The sequence below is a fragment of the Mangifera indica genome, chromosome 3, assembly GCF_011075055.1.
Source record: "Mangifera indica cultivar Alphonso chromosome 3, CATAS_Mindica_2.1, whole genome shotgun sequence".
Classification (NCBI taxonomy): domain Eukaryota; kingdom Viridiplantae; phylum Streptophyta; class Magnoliopsida; order Sapindales; family Anacardiaceae; genus Mangifera; species Mangifera indica.
This window is the reverse complement of record NC_058139.1, coordinates 9,546,731-9,554,591: the sequence shown is the minus strand read 5'-3', so window position 1 is coordinate 9,554,591 and position 7,861 is coordinate 9,546,731. Positions and strand designations below refer to the sequence as shown.

Here is a 7,861-nt window from a genome sequence, read left to right as displayed (position 1 = left end):
AATTGGCCGTTGGATTGGTATCGAATCAAACGTGGAGCTCCCGTTGAACTCTGACTGTGGGAAGATTGAACTTCTTGTAGAGTTGGTTTTTCAGAGGCAACGATTGGCTGCCGCGTCACCCTGCAACTAGAAGAAAATTGCTTTGGGGTATGCTGAATACAGAGCAGTCTCTCCCGCCTTTGATCAGTAGATTACATATACTTTGGAAGATGGTCAAGCTTTTTATTCCAGCCCAAAATGCCTCTGTGAGCTCCCAAGGGGTAGCTTGAGTACCTTAAAAGCTAGTTATTTAGAAGCCCATGCTTATGGGAAGCTCAATTGATGTATACAAATATTGCAGTTAAATTTATGCTGTCTAATGTATGCAATGCCGTATACTTTTGGTCGGCTAAGAATCATGAAGGACCCATGCGAAAACAACTAAAATGAAAAAGAGGCTCATAACCAAACAATTCCAAGTATGATTGTAAGTAAAAGCGATTACTTGAAGAGAATAGATACAAGCTCTAAACCATACAGTTCAATGGCGAGAAGATTAAAAGAAAAGCAATCCTTTAACATTGAGAAGATAACTTATCTACTTCTGAAGGAGAGATGCAAGATTGAGCTCAATGTCCTCTTTAGCTTTTCTATCAAATGGATCCTCCCCGAATTTTTTGGAAGTAAAGAAGTTGAAGGGTGAAAATGTATCCAAGGCTATAGAATTGAAAGGTAAAAAGAATTAATTTTATAGTGAAATTCAATTTGATATTCAATATATATATTGTCCCCTTGGACTAGTTGAAAAGGGTTCTTCCTCCCATATTTCACAACTCAAGAATTTCAACTCTCTTCTTTTCTCCTTCTTTAGTATTTCTCTTAGTTCTAAGTGTTCGTTAGATTGTTTTGCAATAGAGTTCAGATTAATTCGTTAAAATAAAAAAGTGGTATCTCTCTTACTATTTATTTATCGTTATATCATAGAAACCAAACGTGGTTTAAATCTTTATGCACTCGAATGAAGTACGTAAATTTGTTTGAAATAAGCTGTATGTTACATAACGCTCCACATTCAACCTAAGTTTTCATAAATTTTCATTACTGATTTTCGCCGGGGATATTAAAGGTTTTTATACTGTCAATTCTTAAGTTGAAATATATTTACATTTTTTTGTTACTACAATAATTTTTGTTCTGTTAACAATCTTCAATCCAAATTTGGTTTTGATATGATGTTAGTCGAAATTCCATGGCAGTTGTGTAAACATTAAAAATCATATGCAGAGCAAAAGAAAATAAACATTCTATGAATGAGCCTTATTATCTTAGCGCAATCATCAAAAGCATGGGTAGTTGTTGTCAGAAGAACATGGTCCGGTTCCTTTGAAAGATCTATGACAGATCCCGCCGGTAGTTTGTATTCATCTTTAAACTGAGAAGTGAACCTGCAATCAAGTTTGAATAATGTTTTATTACTAAATTAAAAAAAAGACTTAAAAATTTTTTAAGTATAAATGATTATTATTTTTAATAAAATTTAATAGTTATAAATAAATATTATGTTTGATTAAAAATAATAAAAAAATATATTATTTTATTTAAATATTTTTAAATATAATTATTTTAAAAATATTTTTATATTTTTTATTATATTCATTAAAAATAAAATGTCATATATAAGCCCTTTAGCCGTAATTTTATATACAGAGGAGATGTTATATAGCAAGCAAGTTGTCACACTAGTGTGCCAGGAACTGTTCATATAATTAATTCATATATCAACATTATATCAACACAAACACACACACACTTTGTCTATAGATATATTTTCCTGTGCAAAGCAAAAGAACAAACTTCTCAGCATGGCTTCCCAAGCCACCAAACTCTTTCTTAGCCTGTCTCCAGCACTTCTCAGCACACTGCGATCTTCCTCTTTTCCCTCAGAACCCTTCTTTTTCTCGAGTAAGTTCTTCTGTTGATCGTTAACGTATTTTTCTTTTTAAATCGATATCATTACTTATATGAATGAACATATATATGATAATGGAGAGTAAAGAATGCATACTGGTAAAATCAAAGAAGAAGAAACAAAGGAAGAAAGAATGAAACACAAGAATAAAATCTCAACTTTTGAGATTTTATTTTCTCTTTTACTATTTTGAGGAATCACTTCCAGGGTGAGTGACCATGCTGTACATATCATGATGATGACAACGTTGTGTATTCCTTATGGAGAAATAGAAGTTAGTTGACAGTAAACAATCTCTCATTTTATCTTTTGTAGGAGTTTGGCCATCCCACCGTGAAGAGAAACCAGTCAACTTCAACATTTGCCCAAGATGCAGCAAGAACAGTTCTACATCGGAGAATCGCATCCTTGGTAAAATTTTTTAAAAGGAGAGAAAATTTAATAATGTTATATGGTACATTCTATCACGTGGAGAATTAACTAGCCACTGTATTGCTCACCCATGATAGAAAATAATAATTTTTTGTCATAACAAGACAATCATTTATTTTTGATATGCAACAAATTAAAAAATTAATTTTTGAATTTAAATTTGAAATGTAATCCATAAAATTTTAACCATCATTTCCTTCATCTTATAAATGTAAATATAAAAGAATGTTAAGTGAAACTAGAAGAGAGAGGGGCAATTGAATATATAACTTCATATATTTATCATATGATACTTAGATGTATATGAATATCATTTAAGATAGACAATGAGGCTCTAATAGTGATTTAACTACTCTCTTTAAGATGTTTATTTGAAATCAAGCTTATATAATTATTGGTTCACACTATACCCAAACATTCTCCCAAAATTATAGATAACATAATTGTATGAGTAGGCTCCAGAACAATAGAATATTATTGAATTGAAAAAAATGAGAATGTAATAACCCTAAAGTGTACAACGTACATATATTAACCTTCCTAAATTAAATAAATACAAAAAATATTTATATCAATTTGGAGTTTATAATCAAAATTTTAGTACAATATTTTTTAGATTGCACAGTTAATTTTATTATCTATTTAATAAAACAATAAAATTATATATAACTAAAATGCATACTAAATTACGTATTAATAATGATGTGTTATTTTGTGATTAGATAATTTTGAATTAAAGATAAAGTATTATCAAATCATATAATAACATATCATTATTAATATTCAATTTGATACTCATTATAAATCACATAGACGTGTTACAACATACCACACCACCTATGATTAAGAATCAGGACATTGAGATTACGGAGGCAAATCTCGAAGAGGAAGCTGTCAAGGTTAATTATTTGAGCCCGAACCAAAGTTCTATTTTTGTTCTATTAATTATTAGGATGAGAACAGTATTAGTATAATATTAATTGATTTTGTTTTGTTTCCCAAGGCTTCTATACCAAACGAGATCCAAGAACACGTCCATACTCTACGATCCATGTTGGGTTCCCTACACGATGGAGGAATAGGCATATCGGCATATGACACTGCATGGGTTGCCCTAATTGAAGATATTCAAGGCAGTGGTGCGCCTCAATTCCCATCAGCCCTTCGATGGATTGCCGACAACCAACTCCCAGACGGTTCATGGGGTGAAGATAAAATATTTTCAGCTTATGATCGCTTATTGAACACCTTAGCTTGTGTTGTAGCACTAAAGAGATGGAATATCCATCAGGATAGCTGTGAAAAAGGTAGCTTCGGTAAAAGAAGCCAATACATATATTTTAAAAGACCAAAAGATCTTTGTTTTAAAAGAGTAACATATATAACGTGATTCATGTCAACCTTTTGTTGTGGCTCTAGGGTTGTCATTTTTCAAAGAAAATATATCCAAGCTTGAAGATGAGAGTTATGAACACATGCCTTGCGGCTTGGAAATTATTTTCCCCACACTTCTAGATAAAGCTCGCAGTTTAGAAATTTAAGTACCTGATCATTCTCCTGCCTTGCAAGATATATATGCGAAGAGAAATTTCAAGCTCTCAAGGTACAATCTCTCTGACGTTGATCATTTCAAGTATTTTCAACAGTATTTTGTTCAACATTGTTAAAACTGTGAATTAGATAAAGCAAAATCATTTATGACACATTAATAGAGAACAATAAGATTAATAAGACTTTCATTAATAGAGAACAATAAGATTACAAATTGATCATATACAAATGGATGTCGGAGTTGGCAATCCTTGACTTACATTATCACAGCCACTCATTTATGACACAAACTAACACAAAATGTCCAACTCTGAGCAATTGGATCCAGCTTGGGTCTTCTTCTTCAACTGTAGTTGTAGCTGAGTAAACCTTCTACTTCCTTTTTTAATCCATTTTAGTCTTCGGAGAATGAGAATTATTTTATAAAAAAAAAAAAAGACAACACTTAAGGATATAATGAAATGCTTCTTTCATTTAAGTCTGTTAGCAAACTCGTAATGTCATTAATCTCATTCTTCTCTTCTTTCTGTTCTTCAACTCGAGCATAACAAATGTTAGAAAACTTCCATTAGTCCTTCAACTCAAGCATAGCATATGTTACTTGTTAGATAACTAAGTGAACCCTAATACTAAGCAATCCCACAAGCGAAAAATAAAATAAACGTAAGTTGAAAATCCGTGTCATGTATAATTATTGGCCTTTTGAAATTATAAATTCCGTCTAGAATTTTGTTTGTTAATGTTAATTTTCTACTCATCTAAAGGCTTGTTATTTAACATTAGGTTGGAATAAAACATTTACATTCCATTAATAATGCTACATACATAAATAAATTATAAAAACTTAATAAAATATATGACTTAATCATACGTTTATTTATATATATAATTTTATTCATTTCATTAACGACGCACAGGTGAAATAGGATACCAAAGGACAAATTGCACAGTGTTTCAACAACATTACTTGGTAGCCTGGAAGGAATGCAAGACCTGAACTGGGAAAAGCTTCTAAAATTGCAATTTCAAGATGGTTTATTCTTATCCTCTTTAGCCTCCACTGCCTATGCCTTCATGCAAACTAAAGATGAAAAATGCTTCAAAATTTTAACTTAAGTTGTCCAAAAATTTAAGGCCGGAGGTATATATATAAACTTATTTTGTAAAATTGACTAGACATCTCTATTACTACCGGTTTCTAATTGATTTTTATCCATCTACTCTAATTTAGTGCCTAACTTATACCCAGTTGACGTGTACGAACGTATTGGGTTGTCGATCGCTTGCAGCGCCTCGGAATTTCAAGATATTTTCAACCAGAAATTAAAGAATGTATGGATTATGTTTACAGGTACATCATATTATATATGAAAAGTAGTTTCCTCGTGCTAAAGGGCACTAACTGATTGATTAAATTTCGGATATGTGACTGAAGAGGGGATTCCCTTTCAAAGAAATGGCAGGATTCCTGGTCTTGACGATACAGCCATGGGATTTAGACAACTCAGATTGCATGGTTACGAGGTTTCGGCTGGTAAGTTTCGGAAATTAAATAAAAGAATCTCTGAATTTAGTAAGTTATTGTTTTGCATTAATGATGGCGATCTTACTGTTTTTGCACTTAACAGATGTTTTCGAGCATTTTGAGAAGGATGGTGCGTTCTTTTGCTTTCCCGTAGAATCTACCGAGGGCGTTACTGTTATATTCAACTCACATCGGGCATCTCAGGTGCTATTCCCTGGAGAGAGGATCCTTGAGAATGCTAAGAAATTTTCAGGCAAATATTTAAGAGAAAAACAAGCGGCTAATAAGCTTCTAGATAAATGGCATATAGCTAAGGACTTGCCCGGTGAGGTGAGCTTTGCATTGGAGGTTCCATGGTACGCAAGCTTGCCTAGACTCGAGACCAGACTGTACATAGATCAATATGGTGGAGAGGATGACATTTGGATAGGCAAAATGTTGTACAGGATGCTGAATGTAAACACTAAAGTCTATCTTGAGCTTGCGAAGATGGACTACAACAAGTGTCAAACTTTGCATCAGACTGAATGGCACAATATGCAAAGGTATTCTTCTGATAATATTTTCTTTTAACAACTGAAATCATGTTATTCTGAAGAAATTAAATGGAAAGATACACAGGTGGTACACTGAATGTAAGCTTGAAAATTTCGGAATAGGCAAAAGAGCCCTTCTCTTGGCTTACTTTCTATCATCCGGCAGTATATATGAGCCAGAAAGAATTGCCGGGGCTAAAACTTCAGTCTTGTTGGAGACAATAACTTCACATTTTCACAAAACAAAACATTCCAGAGAGCAGAGGAGAGCCTTCATTGATGAATTTAGAAACTGTATTAGCAGAAGCAATTATAAAAATGGAAGGGCTATCGACAGCTTATTCCATCTGTAAGTAATCATCGGAATTAATGTTACCGTTCATCAATATCGAATGATATGATCAATAATTGCAAGATTCAATGAATGAAGAAGAGAAAGGCGTCGTTGAATGATACTTAAAATGTGTTTTGTGGCATACAGGAGGTTGGGATCAGACAAAATAGAACAAGGATTAACTGGGATCTTGCTTGGGAGGCTGAACCACCTTTCACTGAACGCACTGGCTGCACAAGGTCGAGACATGAGCCAACATTTACATCAGGCTGTAAGTCATTCAAAATACTCAGTTGGACTGAATTATTAATTTCTATATGACATGGACCGATTATTTTTCAACGAACAAAATTTTATTCAACTGCCAAAGCCAAAAAAATAGACTGCCCACTACCCCGAAACTAATTCCTGTGTGGAAACTTCTCTGTTTCTTATCTCGGGATATATTTTCAGTGGGAAAAATGTCTGATGAAGTGGCAAGAGGAAGGAGATAGACATGAAGGAGACCAGAGTTACTTGTATACACAATAAATCTAATTGCTGGCCATTGGTTCTCAGATGAGCTATTGCATCATCCTCAGTATAAGCGCCTCTCAGACTTCACCGACAGAATTTGCAACAAACTTGGTTATTACCAGAAGCAGAAGGTCGATCTAAGACACATCAATAAAACCTATTTCCTCATCTCTTCAATGATTATCTTGCATTCTTCTTTTTTTTTTTTTTAAGTGAAAACTATGTGTTATTATAAGGGGTATCAACATCAAGTTGGGTAGTAATGATATTTTAATTTTGTTTCAGGTACATGACTGTCGTAGCATGAACTCTAATTGTGATGGCATCACAACTTTCCTAGAACTTGTGCAATTAGTTCTTCAAGATGCTTCAGATAACGGCATTCACTCTAATGTTAAGCAGACATTTTTGACAGTGACAAGGACTTTTTACTACACTGCTAATTCTGATACTCAGACAATCATCTTTCACATACACAAAGTGCTTTTTCAGAGAGTAAACTGAATCTGTATTACATTATTCTCAAAATTAATTAATCAAATTATTTGAGTTGTAATGATAATATCAATAAAATGTAAAAAGGAAATTGAAAATGCTGAATGAGATACCCTCCTCATAAGGAATTTTTTTTAGTTGAATTTGGAGATTCGTCAGATATGAATATGGGCCTAAGGATTTTTCCTCTTTGTGGGCCTGGGTATTTTAGACGGGTCTCTGCATACGTATTTCTAAAAGAACTCTAAGAAAGATTGCTACAGGAGAAACAAAGGCAAAGTCGGACTTTTTAGTTTGACTTGTAAGGGTTTTAATTGGTTTTGGAATCTGATTGGAGGCATAAACTAAGCCCCCTAAATCTGAAACAAGCTGGCCTTGCTTCCTCCCTCAAAAGTGAATTTGTCTAGAGATGCAACAATCCGAATGCTCAGGGAAACAAGTAGAATAAAAAGCACTTGCATGATGACAGCCCCATCATTGACTAAGCTGTAAAGAAAAAGGTCTAATGAGAAGTTCAACAACCC

General features: G+C 33.3%; 1 pseudogene; it reads left to right on the top strand.

Annotated features, from left to right (window-relative positions):
- The first annotated feature begins 3,219 nt into the window (after positions 1-3,219).
- Positions 3,220-7,346, top strand: LOC123212593 (annotated as a pseudogene).
- Positions 7,347-7,861: the final 515 nt, after the last annotated feature.